Here is a 20,552-nt window from a genome sequence, read left to right as displayed (position 1 = left end):
TCCTGATGTTAGTCCAGTGCCACTTAGCTGCTTTGCTAACTAGCTAACTGACTGACTGACCAGGGGAATTCGCTACCTTCCTCGGGCAACACATGATACTTTGAAACATCTCTCACTGTTAAGTAGTTTTTCCTTGGATTAAACCAAAATCTGCCTCCCTGTAATTTCCCCAAGTTCTGCCCTGTGATGCCCGAGCAGAATCAATCTAACCCTCTTTCTACACAATATCACATTCATATAGTGCTTTTAAATTTTTGGAAGAGTGGAAAGAATTAAGATGATGACAGGGAGGAGAGGCCCCAGACTGGGCTCTAGCTGGGATGGCGGGGGAGGGAGGGACAGCTAGACAGACCTCTACTAAGAGATCAGGGTGGGCTCTGGGGTCCTAGAAGAAGCCAGGGAGGCATATGCAAGCTCTCCCTCTGACCCACCAGTCACTTCCCAGAATATCCTGTGAAAGTGGAGACTTTCTGTATCTGCCTAACATCTCAAAGGATACCAGGTCCAGAAAATAGCCACCTCCCTTTTTTTTTTTTTTTTTTTTTTAGCTATTATAGTAATGGTTTCTTGGGTCTTGAATTCTTGTTGCTTCTGATAAATTGACAAAAAGGAAGAGATTCTAGAATCCTTAAAATTCAGCCCAGGAACACTGCAACTAGCCAGGGGTGGGAAACCTGCAGCCTTGAGGCCAGATGTGGCCTTCTAGGTCCTTGGGTGCAGCCTTTTGACTGAGTCCAACTTTTACAGAACAAATCCTTTTTTTAAGGGAATTTGTTCTATGACATTTGGATTCAGTCAAAGGGCCCCACTTGAGGACCTCTAGGGCCACATGTGGCCTTGAGGCCCGGGGTTCCCCACCCCTGGACTAGACTCTGAAGGTAGGAGAAGACTTCTCTGGGACTCCACTGACCTCTTCCCTGAAGAAGAAGCTTGAAAATGCAGGAAAGAGCAAGTTTGAACATGGCCCACAGGAGGCACCAGAGAGAAACAAGAAAAAATTCCTTTAAGCCCCACACATGAGGCTTATCCTTAACCCTGAAGTTGCTAGTGCCCTGTCCTCAAACAAAATTTATATTTAGTTGGTATATGTATTGTATGTACTTCTCTTTGGTATATAACTTGTATGTTCTTCTCTGTGCACATGTTATTTCCTCCCAATAGTATGTAAACTCCTTGAGGGCAGGGTCTTTTTTAGTTTGGTCTTTGTATCCCCATAGTTATTAACAGGAGTGGGGAACCTGTGGCCTTCTAGGTCCTCAAGTGTGGCTCTTTGACCAAATCCAAACCTCACAGAACAAATCTCCTTAAAAGGATTTGTTCTGCAAAACTTGGACTCGGTCAAAAGGCCAAACCCAAGGACTTAGAGGGCCACGCATGGCTTCGAGGCCGCAGGTTCCCACCTCTGGCCCTAGCACAACTTCTGGTACAGAATATGTGTTTAATAAATAGTTGTTGAGGCGCTCCGCCCTCCCTCCTCGGGAGCTCCCACGTCCGTTCCAGCTTCGCTAAGGTACCTCAAGCCAAGATTTGGTTTCTTGGGACCCGCTCTCCGCTCCAGCTCCTGCACGGACTGTCCCTCCCGGCCTGGGATCGCCATGGCTTCCCTCTTGTGTTGCGGGCCCAAGCTGGCCGCTTGCGGCATCATCCTCAGCGCTTGGGGGGGTGATCATGTTGGTCCTTCTTGGAATTTTCTTCAATGTCCGTTCTGCTGTGCTAATCGAGGATGTACCTTTTACTGAGAGCGATTTTACCGAGACTGGTACTCGGAAAATCTATGAACTGTATGAACAAGTGAGCTACAACGGCTTCATTGCTGCTGGCCTGTATCTCCTCCTCGGAGGCTTCTCGTTCTGCCAAGTCCGGCTCAACAAGCGCAAAGAATACCTGGTCCGTTAGGATACTCCATTCCGCTCCCGAGGATCTGGGGGTCCCCCAACCTCTCACCCCATGTCTCTTATTTAAATTCCCTCCTCTTAACCTTCCCCTTCCTTCTTGGGTCCCTCCATTTCTTTCCCGTTAGGGGCTGAGGGTGTCGCTGGCTCCCCTGGGGAGTGGATGGGCGGGTGTGGGAAGAAGGGCTTCAGTTATCCCTTTGTTTCTCCCCTGCTGTGTGGGGGTGGCTCTACCTTCCCCTTCCTAGCCCCTGGGCCGTCTCTGCTAGTAACAATAAAGCGAAGGTGTTCTAAAACAAAAAACAAAACAAAAAAAAATAGTTGTTGAATGAATGAATGAATGAAAAAATATTAAGGGTAGAGACATGGAAAAGAAGGAATGGTGGGAATGGGATCTAGTAATTTCCTGCTTCATCCTCTATCTTTACATCTCTCTTCCCTCCCCTTTTGCTACATTAGTCAAACATGCAACATGGAAATGAGGAAAATACCAAGATATAGGAAAGGAAAGGTGAACAATTTTTAATTAATTTTTTCAACTAATTAATCAAGTTTCCCCATCTTTTGGAAGAGAAGGGAAGGAAAACCCTTATAACAAATATGCATAATCAAACCAAACAAATCCTCCCACTGGCCGTGTGTCATTCTGCTCCATCAGTCCATCAGCTCTCTGCCGGGAGGTGGGTAGCATGCCAAGGAGGTGAAATTAAGAAATTAGCAATTATAACCATAACGACAACAATAGCTAGCATTTACATAGCGTTTTAAGGTTTGCAAAGCACTTTACAAATATTATGTGATCCTCACAACCTTGGGAGGTTGGGGTACTGTTATTATTTCCATGTTACAGAAAAGGAAACTGAGGCATATAGACATTAAGTGACTTGCCCAGGGTCACACAGCTAGCTAATCAGTATCTGAGGCAGGATTTGGACTCAGGTCTTACTACCTCCAAGTCCAGCTCTTCATCCCCTCTGCCAGCTAGCAGATGCCTTCTTTCTTTGCCCCTTGCCAGAATTACAAAACTAGAGGTTTTGACCTTTGCTCTAAGGTACCACAGACCTGATAATGGAAGGAAGAGTATGGCCCTGTAAAGGCAATCAGTAAGATAAAAGATCCTTCCCCCCTCCCACCCTTGCCCATTTGAATAGGCTTCAGGTGGGGCCAACAAGGGAGGTCTGATTAGGTCTTTGCTCCTAAGTAGATCCCAAACCCCTAGTTACTAGGTATTAAGCCGATGTGGGCATGAAGCCCTCAGGGCTCTAAGGGGAGTTGCTAAGACCAGAGCCAATGGTATGTGCCGAAGTTCTGGTCAATCGGACGAAGTTCTAGTGATCAGATGACATCTAAGGACTGTATAAAAAGAGAGAAGAGAGCTTGGAGAGACAGATGTGGCAGAAGCAGGAAAAGAAGGAGAAGGAGGAGCAGTGGAAGCAAAACCAGCAGAAGCCGGAGCCATAGAAGCTAGAAGAGTGGACGCTGAGGAGCAGAAGAAGCTGAAATCTGGGCAGCCATTTTTAAGAGCCCTCTGGCTTTGAAGAAACCCAGATGTTTTGTTTGCAGGCTCTCAGTCATTGGAAGAGTGGTGTGGGACTCTGGGCAGCCATTTTAAGAGGCCCCGGCTTGTAAACTCAGATGTTGATGCTTTCCTGGTAACTATGAATTGTGATTGGTTGGTTTATATTGTATGTTTGTAATTTGTTTGTATTTGCTCTGAAGTTCAGGTTACTGGCTTTTCCTCCAGAACCAAGTGAGTGATATTTTTGTGTTGGATTAAAGTAAGATTGTTGACTCCTTACCGTTGCTTTCCTTAGTAAAGCAGATCAGAAGAACTTGTGTTAGTGGCCTTCTGTGTGCTGGGTGTTGATTTTACACAGCCGCAGTAGCTGCTAGCCACATCATTGTTATAGACCCTTAAACCAGAAGGTCCTACATGGGTGGAGAACCTGCACCCTTGAGGCCACATGTGGCCTTCTAGGTCCTTGGGTTTGACCTTTTGACTGAGTCCAAGTTTTACAGAACAAATCCCTTTATTAAGGGGATTTGTTCTGTGAAATTTGGATTCAGTCAAAGGGCCGCAACTGAGGACCTAGAGGGCCACATGTGGCCTTGAGGCCTCAGGTTCTCCACCCCTGTCCTAGACCTTCATGTGCAAGGAGCGAATGAATTATGAAGCTTGGATTAAAAAGGTCTTCTCAGAGAGATGATCCCTTTTGAGACTGGGGGTGCCCTCATATCCCTGGCTACTCTGCTTAGTGGTTCTTTTCCCATGGTCCCTTGAAAGATTGCTATGGCCTTGGACCAATGGTCCCCAGCCATATAGCCAAAGTTTCAGAAGTAGTTCTATAGAACCTTGGGGGCCTTATGAGTGTAGTGGAAAATTACACTAGCCTGGAAGTCAGAAGACCTGTGATTGAGTCAATTCCTGACATTTGGTAACTCTACAGACTTGAGCAAGTCATTACATGAGTTCTAAGATCCCTTCCAGATCTCTGACTGGAAAGGTGTAATTCCCCCCTTGGGGCATGCATGTTTTCTGTGTATATACTTGTTTTTTGCATTAGAACCAAATTCCCTTGGCCAAAAAGTTGTCTGGTGGGTGGTAATTTGGTTTGAGGGAAAACTTCCTCTTAAATAGGAGTTCTCAACCGTGCTTCTATGGATAGATTTCCATGAGTCTGTAAATGGGAGTGGGGGAAAATGATATTATTTCCACTAACATCTAATTGAAATTCAGCATTTCCTTCAATTATTTAAAAATATGATTCTGAGAAAGGGTCTTTAGGTTTCACCAGCCTGCTAAAGGGGTCAATAATACACACACACACACACACACACACACAAATTAAGAACTTCTACTTTTAAAGTAATACTGCATATTTTTACCCATGTTTCATAAATGTTCACTCTTGTTTTCAAAGAGAATAGAGGTGTGTGTGTGTGTGTGTGTGTGTGTGTGTGTGTGTGTGATTTCTTGGGCCCAATCTTCTAACAGGTGCAAATGCCAAGGTCAGAAGATCCCTGGGTCTCAATACTGCCTATGAAGGAGCATTCTGGGAGCCATCTTCAAGGGCCATTTGTAATAATGATGTGAAACGTTTAACAAGAAATTCAAGTAGCAAATTTGTAATTATTGTCTTAAGTTTACTATACTTTTAATATGCCAAGCATAATTATTTTGTGAGCGTAGAAGAGTTGATTGGGGGCCCTTTCTCGGTTGGGTTCCCTTAAACAGATTGTTGAAATTTTAGGGGGTCAACAGTACCACACCCATATACCTTTAGCCCTTCCACATCCCAGGGCATAGGCACTCACGGTGCCCCTGTCCCCTCCGCAATCTAGAAAATCCATGTAAAATTTTGTACCAGAGAAGTCTGAATTTTTTATTTTTCTTTTATGGGGTGTTTACAGTACCTTATTGTAAAATGTGGGTTAAGGATTTGATTGTAGTCTTTATTTCATCTGCTGGCCTTCACATGTCATCTGTGGCTTTTGCAAAACTCCCCCAAAATTCCCATTTAACTTCTTATGCCAACCTATGATATTTCAAAACCTCAATGGGTAATGTCAAGATCTAGAAAGGATAACTGTAGGTCATTAGTTACCTACTGTTTACATCCTATAACTTCTTCAAGCAGATGGAATACACTTAAATGTCTCAGACTTGCAAAATGACTTTAAATCTAAAGGGGTACTTGTAAAAAAATGTCTTACATATGTTACCATTTCCCAAAATGTCCGTAATTCTTTTCTTCAATTGTTCAGCATTTCCAAATGTTTTAACATCTTTGAAGCCTGTGCCTTCTTGGAGCATTTTTTATATGACAAAAGAATTTGGACCATTCTTTGTCACTTTAGAATAAAAATGGACATGGTTTGTGTTTCAGCCTAATCTGGGCAGATAATACTCTAGGGAAAAGAGTATTAGGATTAGGAATCAGAAACCTGGGTTCAGAGCTTGTGGCCTTAGTCAAGTCATTTTCCCACCCTAGTCTCCCCTTCTGTACAAAAGACTAGTTCAGAAGAGAGGATGTCTAAGTTCCCTTCTACAACATCACTCACATCTCTCCTCCTTCTGTCAACTCACACAACCACCAACCTAGCATAGGCCCTCCTTGCCTCCCACTTGGACTACTTTCCAATAGCCTCCTAATTGTGTCCCTGCCTGAAGTCTCTCACCCAGTCCAATCTTCCACCCAGCTGCCAAAGCGATATTTCTAAAGCAGAGATCTGATCGTGTCACTCCCCTGCTCAAGAAACTCCAGTGGTTCCCTCTTGCCTACAGGATCAAATGCAAACTCCTTTGGAAAACTTTGCCATTTCCAAGCCATCTTTCCAGACACAATTGGTATTACTCCCCTTTATACATTATACATCCCAGGCAAATTGGCATGCTTTCTATTCCCTATAAACCATGAATTTCCTCCCTGCCTCAACCTCTTGGAATCCCTGGCTTCTTCAAGACTCAGCTCACCTTCTATCTCCAATGTGAGTGAGGTCTTTCCAGGGATTTCCCCTAGTTTTTCTTGCCCTCCCAGACAATCAAAATCACCTTATATTTTAGATGCTGGATGGATAGATAGACAGAAAGATAGATATTATTTCACAAGTGTCCATAGTCTTTCCTTCCCCCTCCCTCTGCCATAATACCACGTTAAGGCTTGCAAAGGACCATAAATCTTTCTATCTCATTTGATCCTCTATGTGGGGAAGTAGATGCTATTATTATCCGCATTTTACAGATGAAGAAACTGAGGCTACGAGGAGAGAGGAAGTGAGCTGCCCAGGGTCACACAGCTGATAAGTGTCTGAGGCAGGATCTGAACTCAGGTCCCCTTGAACTACAACATATTCCGATAGAATGGATTCTCCTTGTGGGCCAGAACTGTTTCTTTTTTCTTTGTATCCCCAATGCCTATCCCAGTGCCTTGCACTCAGTAGGCACTTAACAAATGCTTATTGAATGTTTGGCCTATGGCCTTCCTGCCAGTCTTACTCTGTCTTTAGTGGCAGGAGCCAGGAGACTTGTGTCCAAAATCTACTTCCACCACTGGCCAAGCCTGTAGGATTTGGAGCCTAAAGGAACTCTGAAGACTGCCTAGTCCAGCACCCCCATTTTACAGAAGGGGAAATTGAGGTATGGAGGTTGAGCGAGCTGTCCGTTGTTATACGGATAGGATCATAAGGGTAAGAAGCAGGTCTGGAATTTTAACCCAGGCTCTCTGAATTCAAATTCTGTGTTTTCCTCCCTTCACAGGGCTTCAATTTCTTCATCTGTAAAATGGGTGGATGAGAGGGGAGTAATAACTCTGGCTCTACTGATGCTGAGTGAAATGAACGGAACCAGGAGAACGCTGTACACAGAACAGCCACATTGTGCGATGATCCACTGTGACAGACTTAGCTCTTCTCAGCAGTGCAAGGATCTAAGACGATTCCAGAGGATTCATGACAGAAATGCCATCCATATCCAGAGAAACAACTATGGAGTCTGAGTGCAAATCGAAGCATACTATTTTCACTTTTTTTTGTTGTGTTTTTGTTGTTTTTTTTTTTTTTTTGCGGCTTTTCCCTTTTGTTCAGTTTCTTCTTTCACAACATGACTAATGTGGAAATATGTTTACATGATGGCACATGTATAATCTATATCAGATTGCTTGCTAGGCTGGGGAGAAGGGATGGGAGAGAGAGAGGGGGAAAAAATATGAAACTCAAAATCTTATAAAAAATGAATGTTGAAAACTATCTTTACATGTAATTGGAAAAACTAAAATACTATTTACAAAAAAAAAGTAGAAAAAAATAGAAGTTTAAAAAACCATTTGTTCTATTTACTTCCCAGCATTGTCAGGAAATCACTTTGCAAACTTTAAAATCCTAGAAAAGTACATATTATTTTTATTATAACCTAGGTATTAACTGCTACTCATTTTACATAGTTGTTTGCATGTTGCCTCCCTGCCCCACCCCCTATTAAACTGTGAACTCCTTGAGGGCAGGGACTGTCTTTTGCCTTTCTATCCCCAGCATTTAGCACAGTGCCTGACACATAGTAGGCTCTTTATAAATGTTTATTGACTGACTGATTGACTACCCACCCCAAAGTAACTGTCCATGTTATCAGGCAGTACTTCCTTCCGCCCCCTTTACCTGTGCCCTGACCCACACCCCACTGTCACATTTCATTCATTGAGGGAACATAAAATAATTAAGTCTGGCTGAAAAAAAAGACCCTGGATTCCTGACTTCAAAGAGAACATCACCTTGGGTAGAGCAGCATGAATATAAATCAGCAGTCTATTTACCAGGCAGAGATCATCCTGACCCTTCCCCCATCCCTTTTCACCCAACCACATGACAGTCCCCTGAAGATAATAAAAGCTGAAGGAGTCTAGGTGAGCCTGGGCCACTGGGAAATTATGAACGTGCTCCAAGGCAGTGACAAAAGGAGACTAAATCATGAGATTGCCACAGTGGGCTGGGGGCAGGGCTCCCTCCGGAGCATCTGAAGCTCAGCTCTGCTTCTCCACTGGTGGCCTCCAAGGAGTCCCAGAATGAGGAGAATGATCTGGGGAGACTGTACCTGCAGAGGGCCCTAGAGCCCTTCTGACAACTGAATCCCTCTGGTTTTTCCTACCTTACTTTGCCCAGGACAGCTGATATTGGCACCCCTCCTCCCCCCCACAATCATTCCACATTTAATGGACTCCACCTTGAGTCACACTTATTCTGCCTCCCTTGATACGCACAAACAAGAAGACGTTTCAGTCTAAAATGACAAGAAAGATCCATTTTTACAAAACAAACCCGGCAATTCCCCTTAGAGCCCCACCCTGGTGCCTCAACCAATGGAACTGTGTCCGGACTGAATTTTCACTTGATGTGGGTTTCTGGTCCAAGCAGCTGGGTGGCAGGCAGTGCTTGGTCTGGTACAACTGCTGCCCAGATCAGCCTGGCCCTGGGGTTTGTGGTGGTGTTGCTAAGCAGCCAGAGTAATTGTACAGACTACAAACTGGGCTTCAGGGCCAAGGAGATTAACAGAGTTATTTGCCATTCTAGAAACTGTTATTACAACCCAGTTGCAGGGTCTTGTAGCAATCACTCTGTGGTTGTGGGCTGAAAGGATGCTTTTTTAGCTAGGGAAATGAAGAACTGGTCTTTTCAATGCAGTATTTTCTCCCAATATAAACTGCATCCCTGAGAATAAATTTTGGCCTTTTGAATACATGTGCAAATGATTTTAGAACCATAGATGCTTTCACAAACCTCAGTTTGTACAGTTTCTTGGGCCTTCTCAAAGCAAAACAACTTTAGTCCCCTATAAGGGCGGCAGACATGGAGGGAACTTCTAGATGAGGTTGCTGGGTGGGCCAATGAGTTAAAAAAAAAAAACAAACCCACCTCTTTTCTCTTTACAGAACTAAGCAGTTTTAGTTCTCTCTGCTTCCAGGCTGTCCTCAAACTGTCCTCTTCACCAACAATGTCTATTTGATAAGCCTGAAACATAAAACTTGACCTTCATTTGATGCTATCATGATCAACAAAAATTAAGCACCTACTATGTGCCAAGCACTGTGATAGGCACTGGGGATGCCAATAAAAGCACAAACATAGTCCCTGCCCTCAAGGAGCTCATATTCTTATGGGGGTAACAACATGCAAATGACTCTGTACAAACAAGACATCTCTAAGGTAAATGGGAGGTAATTTTCAAGCTATTGAAGTTTATGGCCTCCACTTTTTCACCTCCCAAGGATTTCTTGATCCCATGCCATCTGACTTCTGACCTTACTACTCAAATGCCACCGCTCTCTCCATGGTTACTAACAATCTCAACCTATTCTCAGCACTCATTCTTCCTGACCTCTCTCTACTACATTTGAAACCACCCTCTCCTCCTGTAGTCTCTCCTACCTGGATTTTCCTGACACTGTTTTCCCTTACAGCTCTTTCCTATGGGAGAAATGGCCACTCCTCGTTTACCTTTGCAATACCATCATGAATGTCTTGCCCCCCACCAACTGTATAAGGGGGACTCACCCCCCCTTATATCTCTTACCTATGGGAGAAATGGCCACTCCTCATTTAGCTTTGCAGCACCATCACTAATCTCTCACCCTCCCTAGATATGAATGTACCCTGAATGTCCTCAGCTGCCTTCTCTCTACTCTCTCAATGATTTTATTAGTTCCCACAAGTTCGATTATCATCTCTACAATGTGACTCTCAGTTCTACATTTCCAGCTCTATCCTGAACCCTAGTCCTACATCACCAACCCTCTATTGTACATTTCCAACTGGATACCCTATGGGCATCTCAAACTCAATATGGAGTCAGGGTACTAGATTCAAACTGTACCCCTAACACTAACTGTACTTGTGATACTGTGAAGATCGCTTATCCTCTCTGGGCCTCAATGTCCTCAGCAATAAAATAAGGCTGCTGTGATTCTCTTCCCCCTCCAATCCACCCTCTTCTTAACTTCCTTATGTATGCTGAAGACAGCATCCTCTTTGTAGTCATCCACATTCACAACCTTGAAGTCCTCCTCAAGCCCTCCTTTTCCCTCACCTCCCATAGCCAATAAACTACCATGTCTTGTCATCTCTACCTCCATTCAATCTTTCTTATCTGTTCCTTTCATGCAACTTACTTTCCAGCCACCACACTAGTTCAGGCCCTCGCCACCTCTCACCTGGACAATTGGGATAGCTTCCTCACTGGTATCCAGTCTCTCTCCTCTCTAGCCTACCCTCCACCCAATTGCCAAAATAATACTCCCAACGCACTGGGCTGACGGGGTCACTCCTATCCTCGAGAAACTCCAGTGACTCAGTCAATCAGTCAAGAAACATTTGTTAAGAGCCTTTTGTGTGCCAGGCTGTGCTGGGCACTAGGAATACAAATACGAGTGAAAACAACCACTACTCACACGGAGCTAATGGCTTGTTTCTTCTCTGGACCTCAGCTTCCCTATCTGTCAAATTGAGGGGATCAGCAAAGACCCCTTTGGCAGATGGGGAGCAGTAGTTACAGAACTGGATGTGGATTTTCACTAGACAATAAGTACAGACCTATCGCTTAGTGGAAAATAGGTATAGAACCTGCATGCATCTTTAGGCATGGCTTATTAAAGGGCACAATGGCTTATTAAAGGGCACAAATAAAACATTTACTTTTTCTCCCAATTTAAATAAGGGAATTGGTGCCTCTAAGGTCCCTCCTAGCTTTAACCTTTTTAGAGTCAGAAAGTCCTGGGCTCAAATTTGGCTCCTGACCAGAGGAAAGGGACTTGTCTAAATTGAATAAGGGCAGATGTCAGAGGGATGAAAGATATTCCAATCTAGGTTTGTTTATCCTACATTATCCCCACATACAGAGGAAGGGCCTACATTTTTGGCTCTCTTAGGATGGGAACCCAGGCATCTTCATCTTTGCATCCCCTAAAGCATCAGGCTCAGGACTTTGCCTACAGAAGACACATTCTAAATGTTCATTGAATGGATGAAAAAGGAAGAAGTCTTCTCTTCTATGCCCTCCTCTCTCAAAAAAGGTGCTGGGAAGAATCGGCCTAGCACTTTCTCCTCAAGTTTCAGGTCAAATGCCACCTCCGTGAAGCCTTCCCTGATCCTCCCACAGTTACTACTGCTCTCTGCCTCCTCAAATTGCCTTCTATTATATTTATTGTATACATTTAATTCAATTCGATTCAGTATTATTAAGTGGCTACTATGTGCCAAGCACTGTGCTAAGCACAAGGGATGTAAAAAGAGCCAAAAGACAGCTCACGCCCTCAAGGAGCTTACAGTCTAATAGAGGAGTCAACAAGCAAACAACATATATATATATAAAGCGCACTATTTACTGGATAAATACGAAATAATGAACAGAAGGAAGGCACTGGAATTAAGAAAGGTTGGGGAAGACTTCCTATAGATAGAAGGTGGGACTTTAGCTGAAACTTGAAGGAAGCCAGGGAGGCCAGTAGTCATAGCAAGGAGGGAGTGTGTTCCAGAAGGCAGGGACAAGCCAGAGAAAATGCCCTGAGCAGAGAGATGGGGTGTCTTATTTGTGGAACAACCGGGAGGCCAGTGACATTGGATCAAAGATTACTGTAGGGAAGTAAGGTGTAAGAAAACTAGAAAGGTAGGAGGGGACTAAGTCACGAAGGGCTTTGAATGCCAAGCAGATAATTCTGTATCTGCACCTGGAAGCAATAGGAAACTACTGGAGTTTATTGAGTGGGGGGAGGGTGATATGATCAGTCCTTTGTTTTAGTTAAATCACTTTGATGGCTGAATGGAGAATGGATTGGAGTGGGGAGAGATTTGAGGCAGGCAGATCCACTAGCAGGTTACTACAGTAATGGAAGCATGAGGTGATGAGGGCCTGCACTAGAGTGAGGACAGTGTCAGAGGAGAGGAGGGGGCGTATTAGAGAGATGTTGCAAAGATGAAATCAGCGGGCTTTGGAAGTAGCTTGAATATGGACGATGAGAGATAGTGAAGAATCCAGGTTGACTCATAGGTCATGAGCCTGAAGGACTGGGAGGATGGGGTTGCCCTCTATAGTAATAAGGATGGTAGGAGGAGGGGAGGGTGTAGTAGGAAAGATAATGAGTTCTGTTTTGCACACGTTGAGTTTCAGATGTCTGCTGCATGTCCAATACACGATGTCTAAACAGTAGCTGGAGATGCAAAATTAGAGGTCAGCAGAGAGATTGGGGTAGGAAAGGTAGATTTGAGAATCATCAGCATAAAAATGGTAATTAAATCCATGGGAGCTGATGATTTCACCAAGTGAAGTAGTAGAGAGAGAGAAGAGGACCTGGGACAGAGCCCTGAGGAACCCCAGAGGGTGTGATCTGGATGAGGATCCGGCAAAGGAGACAGAGAAGAATCTGTCAGACAGGTAAGAGGAAAACCAGGAGATCGTGGTTTCCTGAAAACCTAGCGAGAAGAGAGTATCGAAAAGGAAAGAGTGATCAACCATTTCAAAGACTAAGGAGAGGCCAAGGAAAATAAAAATTGAGAAAAGGTCATTGGGTTTGGCCACCAAGAGATTATTAGTAACTTTGGAGAGAGCGATGCTGATGGAATGACAAGGTTGGAAGCCAAATTGTAAGAGGTTAAGAAGACAATGAGGGGAAAGTGGAGGCATCCATTGTAGATGCATTATTGAGGAGTTTAGCTACAAAGGGCAGAAGGGAAATAGGATGATAGTAGGGAGGGAAGGATCAGGTGAAGGTTTTTTCAAGATAGAGGAGACATGGGCATGCTTGTAGGGAGTAGGAAATGAACCAGTAGGGAAGGAAAGATTGAAAATAAGTAAAAGAGTGGGGATGACTGGAGGCTTTCTTCCTACTGAAGGGCACGGGATGAAATGGAATCATTTGAACCGGTAGAGGGTTTGTCTTGGTAAGGGGTAAAGCCACTTCATCAGGTGAGACAGGGGTGAAAGGGGAGAGAGTAGGAGAAGGAACTGTGTGATAGGTGATTAGGAAGGGCCCATGACCTCAATTTTTTCTGCAAAATATGAGGCAAGATTCTCAGGTAAGAGAGTGGGGGGAGAGGGAGCCAAGGGAACTCAAGGAGGGATAAAATGGTTTAGAGGAACCAGTTCCATAGAGTGAGATGATAAGGAAGGTGTAGGGTTCCTATTGGGAAAAGGCCATAAAATACAGTAATAAGTGAAAAGCCATAAAAACTTAAACTCTGTGAAAGGTGAAAGCCCAAACATGCTAACTTGTTAATAACCACAACTTAGATACTAAATCATAACTTAGACACTGAGTCATAACTTAAGATACTATGACCTGTGAAAGCCATAACAAGAATATTGCGACATATATGTGACTGGGACATGATCATCAGACAAACTTATGTTTGGGAATAACATTGGCTTAACTCCCAAGCTCATTACTAAGCAGAAAACCAAAAATATCCACCAATCAGTAGTGATGCACTTTCTAGCTCCTCCTCCCTTTGTTTATTTTCTATAATTACCATGGGGATTTTTGGGGTTCTTGGCAGGGATTCACTGATTGGTCCGGCCACTGCCCCAGACTAAGAATGATTAATATATTGGCAGGGATCCATCATATTGCCCCAATGTAAGCACCCAATTGATTAAACTACTACCTATAATCAATCAATCTGGAGATACTTGGCCTCTTCCTTTGGTAACAAAAGAGCACCCCATGGTTATGAGGGAGATACAGGGTTCCCTCGCCAGGGGAATTCCGGACCTTACAGGAGATATAGCACAATTGACTAGCAGCAACAAAGACCCAATTGAAATAGTGAAACATAAACTTGTAGTGAATCCAGTCAGAATGATTTCATGATTATCTTCACTTTCATTTAGCAGCGTGTGTGTAAGCATGAAGGTGACACATGGTAGGAGTGATCCAAGGTTAAGGCTTAGCTGGGCATTATCAGCCATATAATAAGGGAGCCAGGAATTCAAGAGAGGAGGATGTTGTAGAGTTGGGTCAAGATAAGAAGAGGAGGAGAGAGCAGGGGAGATGGTAGGGCAGAGAATTGAGGGGTCCTGGTGAGAATGAAGAGTAGGGTTACATAAGGGAAGGCAGAGGGAAAGGTGAAAACCTATAGATTATGGTTGGATAAAGGGATTTCAGAATTCTTGAACATGGAGGTGGTGCATTTATGGGTGATGGCAAGATTGAGGGTATGACCATCGTTGCATGTGGCTTAGGTGCAGTGGAGGAGTAGCTCCTGAGAGGAGAGTAGGTTGAGGAACTGAGCCATTCAGGTATTTACTGGAGAATCAATATCTATGTTGATGTCCCCTAGTATGAAGGTAGGGGTTGGGGAGGAGAGAAAAATTACAAGCCAGGTATCAAACTCATTGAGGAGTATATATGTCTTCCCTGACTAGAATAAGAGCTCCCTGAGGGCAAGGAGCCTTCTTTTTTGTCTTTTGAACTCTAGTACCTACCACTGGACTGTGCTATTTATTTAATAAACATTAATGGAATTGTAGGCCGAATTTCCCCGACAGCTCCAATGAGATTATCATCATGGTCAACTGCCACCGTGGAAACACTGCCAGCAATCACAGACCCAATGGTAAGGCTATGTTGTGTAGCAGAACTTCCTGCATTGTGTCTGCCTAGCTTCAGGACCCCAAAATCATTCTTCAAGTTTAGAAGTAACCTGAGGAGCCATTTAAAAAAAATTTATAAAGTAAGGGGAAAGAGGATAAGGGGGGTAAAGTGGGGTGATAGAAGGGAGGGCAGACTGGGGAAAGGTATATGCCATCTTAGGGTGGGGGGAGGGTAGAAATGGGGAGAAAATTTGTAACTCAAAATCTTGTAGAAATCAATGTTGAAAACTAAAAATATTAAATAAAAAATTTTAAAAATATATTTATTTATTTTTAGTTTTCAACACTCACTTCCATAAAATTTTGAGTTACCAATTTTCTCCCCATCTCTCCCCTCCCCTCAGCCCAAGACTGTATAATTTGATATACATATATATTCATATTCATATTTTCACATTAGTCATGTTGTAAAGAAGAATTAGAGCCAATGGGAGAACTGGCAAGAAAAAAGAAACAAAAAAAGAAAGAAAAGGAGAGAGAGCAAATAATATGCTTCAATCTGCATTCAGACTCCACGGTTCTTTTTCTGGATGTGGACAGCATTTTCCATCATGAGTCCTTTGGAGTTGTCTTGGATCCTTGCATGGCTAGGAAGAGATAAATCTATCAAAGTTAGTCATCACAAATTGTGGCTGTTAATGTTACATGTGTACAGTGTTCTACTGGTTCTGTTCACTTCATTCAGCATCAGTTCATTCAAGTCTTTCTAGGTTTTTCTGAAGTCTGCCTCTGAGCAGCCATTTTTGCAGAGGCCTAAAAACATAAAAGTTAAGTGTCAAGGGATAAATGATCCCTTCCTTGGGGCATGGAGACAGGAAGGCAAAGTGTTACTTTGAGTTATTGGGTCCCACAATCAGTATCCTTTCTAAGGTACAAGGATTTCACAGGTAGATTTGGGTTTCGTTGTTTAACTTGTCCCTCTTCCCCCCACCAAAAGTGCTCAAATCTAAAACTTGATTATAAAACTATGTTATTATAATTATAAATACTACTTTCAATCACTTCCAAGTCATCTCTGCTCTATGTTTCTCCAAAATATAGACAGCCTAGCTTAGGTAGGTAGCATGAGGTAGCATGAAATAGGGAAATAAACACTGGACAGAAAGACTGGATCTCAGTCCCAGCTGTGCCCAATATGTGATCCCTTTGACAACTGGGCTTGAGTTTCATCATCTTTAAAATGAGGGAATTAGTGACCAATTCAGATGATCAAGAAGCTCCCTTCCAGCTCTGACATTCTGGGTTCTATGTTCTAAAGCCTATTTAAACTGACGATATGTCCCAGGGTTCCTTCCTTTTTGAAACTTCTCGGTTCTCACATTGTATGGTCTAAGGTCTCTTCTTGCACTGACATTTTACATTCTAAGAGTCTGTATTCCTATTCCCCTGCAAGCCCTAACAGTTCTGTGATTCTGCTCTGTAACCTAATGAAACACAATTGGCTTCAGTGATTAAAAATAAACAGAGAAGTAGAGCAAGAAGAAGGAAGCAAATAAAAGAAGCAGCCCTGTAAATGAAAAGCAGTCAGGCTCCTATTCTGAAAACTTTGTTTCTAATGGGAGGAAGTGACCTAAAAAAATACACAGATGAACCTATCTGTAAATCAAGGAAGGAAAAAAAATTCTGAAGGACTCAGGGATTTCCCACTGTAAAAATATGAATTGGTCCATTTAAAGATTTCGTATAAGGTCCAGGGATAAACAAGTATGTGTGTGGTCCAGGCTTTAGGGACTTAAACCTACTCTTCAGAGGAGGCTAGCGAATAACAGGAAAAAGGAACAAGGTGGTCAAAATGATTCTGAGCTTTTCTCGGAATGCTCAAATGAGAAGAGAGGATGAACAAGACTCTAGCCTGAGTGTTCAAAGATAGGGTTTGGAGTTCTGCCACTTACTGTGTGATTTTGAACAAATTACTCCATCTCTCTAGGCCTCAGTTTCTTCATCCACCACATGAAAGGTTTAGACCACATGATCTGAGTTCCTTCCTCTAAAAGTCTGCGAGAATCTGTGAACCGCTTTAAAATTTAATACGCTAATGACCCAGCCAGATCAGAACCATAAGTGACTTCCAACGAAAGACAATTTCCCACAATTCTGAACCCACCACCTGAACAAGAGCCTACCAGGAATTCTTGCTCCTATCAAACACTGCAGAGTCATCAAGGAACCTCCCAAACCTGCTTGTCTGTCAACCTCAGAGCACCAGTTCCCTCCCTCACATTCTTTCCATTCCCACTCCTTAGAGACTGTCAGAGTGGATCCTTCCTCCACTTCTTGGGATCAGCTGGAGACTACCAATTGAGAGATGTCCCTACCCCCAAGCCTCCATTCAGACACATCCTTCTTACCCTGACAACCAGGGGAAGGAAGGGTCACTGTCTTAGCATCCTTAGTCTCCAAGACCCAGAGAGAAGGCCAGAAATATTGAGGGAGAGGAAGAAGGCAGGAAATGGATATTCTCCCTCTCCCCTTCCTGAAACTGCTGCCCTTTGGAGTAACTTGGGAAGTCCCCTCCTAAACACAAACTGCAAAATTGGAACAATCAAGAAGGGTTGTCAGACTTGTCCAGCTCAGAGGGAAGGAATCCCTGAAGGAAAGCCCCTCCCTCCCTCCTTTCAAACTATTGATGTGTCCTCCTCCCTGGGTGGGTTTCCATTTTATTCTATGTCTCCCCCAGTGCCTGCTCCCCTTACCTGACTTTCTAATCCTGTGGAAACTAAGGATAGTAACATAAGTGACCCTTCCCTTTATGATCAGGGTAAGAACCTGTTTCTGGATGACAGCTGGGAGAGGGATGGGATTTTTAGAAGTGGAGAAAGAGCAAGGATTAACCAGCCCCCACCTCATCTTCCAATATTTTATTCCTCTCTGGCTTCTCTGCTTTCTGCTTTGAGAGGGTAGAACAGCAGGAAGTGTGTTAGATTCTTCTAGAGTGCAATATGGCATAATAGAAAATGTACTGAGTTGGCACTGCAGATACTGGGGCTCTGACCCTGCCTTTACCAAATCTCAGAGTTGGAATGAATGGACCTCAGAGACCATATAATCCAATTAATCCCTGAACAGTTGTTTAGTCAGTTCAGTTGTGTCCAACTCTTTGTGACCTCATTTGGGGTTTTCTTGGCAAAGATCCTGGAGTGGTTTTTGCCATTTCCTTTTCCAGTTCATTTTACAGATGAAGAAACTGAGGCAAACAGGGTGAAGTGACTTGCCTAGGGTCACACAGCCAGTAAGTGTGGGAGGCTGGATTCTAACTCCAGTCTTCTTGACTCCAGTCTTGTGTTTTATCCACCACACCACCTAGCTGCCCAATCACTGAACAGAAATCCACTCAAAAACAGACTAAATCCAAACTCTCCTAGAAACTCTCCAGGGATGCTAAAAACACTGAGTTCCTAAGGCAATACATTTCACTTCCAGATTGCCCTAATTGTTAGGAATTACAACCTTATATCAAGTCTAAAGCTGCCTTTTAACAACTTCCTCCCTCTTCCCCTCCCCACCCCCACCACCATGGAGCCTAGTTCTGGCTTCTGGGTCCAAACAGAACAAGTCTAATGCATCTCCCCCCTTAAACACACTTAACTCATTGATGCCCTTCCCAAGATGTGGCACTAAGAACTTAACTCAGTATTCTAACTGTTGTCTGATCAAGTCCAAGTACAAGAGGATTATTAACTCCCTCATTCCAGGGGGATAGTCTTAAAATAAGGGGATTGCATAACCTTAACTGGAGTTAAATGGCGTCACAGAGCCTACTCTACCCAGAAAAGGCCAGAGGACCTTCTGTTTACCCCCATTACCCATAATATCTGAATTTAATAGAATATTAATGTGTTATTAAAAAATCACTACGAAGAATTCAGAGAAACATATGAAGACTTTTATGAACTGATGAAGAATGAAGTGAACAGAACCAGGAACACAATATATACAACTACAGTATTGTAAACCAGAAGAACAACACCAAACCTCACCCTACCCCACCCCTACATTAGGTAATTATAATAACCAAGCTTGGCCGGATGGCTGTGGAATATTGCCTATACTGTCAGATCTGGTTGATGCATTGTTTTTGCTGACCTGTTTCTTCTCCTTTTTTAAACCTTTGTTACAAGAAATGGCTCATGGGGGGGCAGAGGAGAGGATATATTCAAAAACATATGTGGTATAAAAACAAAAGATATTAATAAACATAAGACAATTTTTTTAAAAAATCAAAAAAATTGGGTTGGACAGACGAGTTCTTTCAGTTCTATTAGAGTTTTGTGGGTTCTGTCATTCCATGATTATAATTTTCCTTAGGGCTTTTCATGGGAAAAGCCTTGTTAAGTCAAATATTATACTAAATGGGATAACTAACATCCCCAGACAGAAGTAAGGGGCAGTGTGACTTCAGTCCTATATTCATTCTACTTTGCCTGGTGTGGGGGATAAGGGGAGAGAAGTGTGGATTAGAAGGTACCTACCTCACAGGGTTGTTCTGAGGACCAAATGAAATAATATTTGTAAAGCACTTAGCACAGGGCTAGTACACAGCAGGTGCTCAATAAATGCTTATTTCCTTCCTTCCTTACTTCTCTAGGCCCCATTCTGTAAAGTGAGGAGATTAGAGTATGATTTCTGGTCCCTTACCATCCTGTGTTGGAGACAGTGGCTACAATAAATACTTACTATGCCAGAAACTGCTCTCCCCTTGCTTGCTTTCCCCTCCTCCCACTACCAATAATCTTCATAATCATTCATTCAACAACCATTCTCAACTAGTATTCTTGTCCAAAGAATTGTACTAGAGGTATGATAAGGTATAAAAAATGTCTAAAGGGGCAGCTAGGTGGCACAGTGAGCAGAGCACTGGCCCTGGAGACAGGAGGACCGGAGTTCAAATTTGGCCTCAGACACTTGACACACTTACTAGCTGTGTGATCTTGGGCAAGTCCCTTAACCCCAATTGCCCTGTCTCCCCTCCTCCAAAAAAAAAATGTATAAAATTGGGTTTTGCCCCCAAGGAGTTTATGGAAAACACGTGTACAAATAATTATAATGCAAGTGAGTGCGCGCTAAGTGCCATTGGAGTGGTATTCCCAGATGTAAGGCATCAGAAATGGAAAAAATTGAAATAATATGAAATCATGGGGGTAAAAGATACTTAGGCTTGTCCTGTTGGAACGGATCTGTTCCTTCCCCCTCTCCCAAGAGATACAAAGAGTTCAAAGGAGGAAGACACTTTGAAGCAGAAGAATCCAGGAATGCTACAGGGAAGAAGGGACAATTGGTCCTGACCCTTGGGTAGGATTGTATGTCTGCTATAAGATTTAAAACTTGAAAGCACCCTAAAAACCTTCTAGTCCAACACCTTCCTTTTGTAGATGAGGGAACTGAGGTCTGGAAAGTTGACAGGACTTGACTGAGGTCACACAAGGAGTAAGCATTGAGATTCTAACCCAGGTCCACTTGTCTCCATATCCAGTGCTTGCCTTATGATACCACCTGAACAGAAAGATGGAGTAACATGAGTGAAGGCATAGAAG

The 20,552-nt window shown here is 43.3% G+C and overlaps 1 pseudogene; it reads left to right on the top strand.

Moving 5' to 3' along the window:
- Positions 1-1,595: 1,595 nt before the first annotated feature.
- LOC118839237 lies at positions 1,596-1,896 on the top strand (annotated as a pseudogene).
- Positions 1,897-20,552: the final 18,656 nt, after the last annotated feature.

The sequence above is a fragment of the Trichosurus vulpecula genome, chromosome 2, assembly GCF_011100635.1.
Source record: "Trichosurus vulpecula isolate mTriVul1 chromosome 2, mTriVul1.pri, whole genome shotgun sequence".
NCBI lineage: Eukaryota > Metazoa > Chordata > Mammalia > Diprotodontia > Phalangeridae > Trichosurus > Trichosurus vulpecula.
This window is presented reverse-complemented; position numbering and strand designations above follow the sequence as displayed.